Source organism: Mastomys coucha, unplaced genomic scaffold, assembly GCF_008632895.1.
Source record: "Mastomys coucha isolate ucsf_1 unplaced genomic scaffold, UCSF_Mcou_1 pScaffold23, whole genome shotgun sequence".
Taxonomy (NCBI): Eukaryota; Metazoa; Chordata; class Mammalia; order Rodentia; family Muridae; genus Mastomys; species Mastomys coucha.
This window is the reverse complement of record NW_022196906.1, coordinates 80,213,343-80,215,379: the sequence shown is the minus strand read 5'-3', so window position 1 is coordinate 80,215,379 and position 2,037 is coordinate 80,213,343. Positions and strand designations below refer to the sequence as shown.

General features: G+C 40.9%; 1 protein-coding gene across 1 annotated transcript in view; it reads left to right on the top strand.

Annotated features, from left to right (window-relative positions):
- Ibtk (inhibitor of Bruton tyrosine kinase) overlaps positions 1-2,037 on the top strand; it is a 69,512-nt gene that overhangs the window by 39,221 nt on the left and 28,254 nt on the right. The gene's annotated exons all lie outside the window — the stretch shown is intronic.

Genomic DNA, 2,037 nt, shown 5'->3' with positions numbered 1-2,037 from the left:
ACTTGATATTTGCTACAAGTGAAGGAAATAATATCAAGAATAATTGGTTTAAGTAACACAAAAAGATTAGTTGCCTGCGTTGACTTACAAAGCATTGAAGGTAGATCTAGAAATGAGAATGACACATCTTGGGGTCTTTCCAAGTATGAAAGTCTATAATTTTGTATTCTCTGTTCAGTACGTTACCTCTATCCTAAGGACAAAGCATAAGTGTTGGTAAAAGCATGGCTAAATGGACAGTTGGGAAACTGGGGACCTTTCAGCTACCTAAGACTTAGAGAAGTAGATGCTTGACTTGATTGACGTAGTATGACTCACGACATATGTGTGCATATGTATGTGCATAAGTGTATGTGTGTTTGTGAGTGTGTGTAGGAGTGTGTGTGAATAAGACAGAGTGTGTTTATGTGTGAGTATGAGTGTGTGTGTGTGTGTGTGTGTGTGTGTGTGTGTGTGTGTGTGTACTTGAGTCTTGGATTCTCATGGGCTAGGGCGTTGCTCAGTGGATAAAAGCATTAGCTGTGCAAGTAAGGTCCTGAGTTTGAATCCTCTTAGAACCACCATAGATGCTGGATGCATGGTGGGTACATAAGTAATCCTAGTGCACCTGCTGGGATATGGGAGATAGATGGGGAGAGCCATTGAATCACACAGGCCACCTAGCCTGGCCTGGTATAAATAGCAGGAAAACAGTGAAGGGATTCTGTTTCAAACCAGGATGTACAGTGATGACTGACCCCCGTGAGGTTATCTATCATAAGTGATCTGATCTTAATACCTCTGCTATGTGTTCACACACACACACACACACACACACACACACACCCCATATCTCGACATTTCAAAGTTGGAGGAGATTTGTAAAGAAGTACATTATGCCCCTTAATTTAAACTTCAGGAAATAAACCTGGAAAAGTTATGATATCTGAGATAATAACAAAAGGAATGGTATTTGCTCTCTTGAATCTGGTTCCATATATGTTCTGGTATTGCATGATTTCTGTGGCCCAAGCAGATAATGATGAAAGAGTGAAACTTAAGTGGAGACCAAAAAGAAAATTGAGCACAAGGCAGATCCCATGAGCAGCAGTTGTGTGGAGGTCTGCTTGGATGCTGAGCCTTCAAGTTAGACCAGGGGTCCTGATGACATGTTTTGTTTTGACCAAAGGTAATTGCTTGCTGTGTAATCATTCATTTGATCTTCTTGATTTTAATGGGTTTTGAAAGCATACAGTTTTAACTATAATATCTGAAATAAAAATTTGGTTAAAATACATGATAGTGAAGAAAAGTTTGAATGTTGTTGCCATTTTTTTTTATGATTTATTTATTTTATGTATATGAGTTCACTGCCTCTGTCTTTGGATACACCAGAAGAGGGCATCGGAAGTAGTTGCTGGATATTGAACCCAGGGCCTCTGGAAAAGCAGTCAGTGCTCTTAACCTCTGACCCATCTCTCCAGCCCCATCAAATTCTTACTAATGGCGATTTTTCTTAAAAGAACAATACTTCTGAGCATATAAGAGACAACACCCTTGATGTATTTTAATTAGTCATATAGCTTTTATAGCTCACATAAGGTCTACATTGTCAAGGTTCTTTTGACACTTCATTTAGGTTCTAATTAATTCAAAATGTGTGAATTACCACCTGAAATCAAGTAGCATTTTACTATAGAGTATGTTTGTGGTAAAGTTGATACTAGGGATTTCAGAGGCAGGCATTTAAGGTCATCTCGGAAGGTAAGGGAATTAAAGTTCACAAATGACAGTTGTACAGGAAACAAATTGACAAACCCTCCACTAGGGTGCCACTGAGGTCAGTAGGAGCCTTTACTCATGGGGCTGTCTGGCTGAGAGACTCTGAGGTGCTTCCTCTTCACAGTGGAGCCGTGGCCTCCCTGCAGAGCACAGTGACTGACTTCTGTGCTGGGAGGTTTCTGAAGGGGACAGGCAGGGCCTGTGTTGATATGAAGCCAGTCATCCCTTCTCCCGTCTTACCTTTCCTGAGTCTGAAGGGGACAGGCAGGGCCTGTG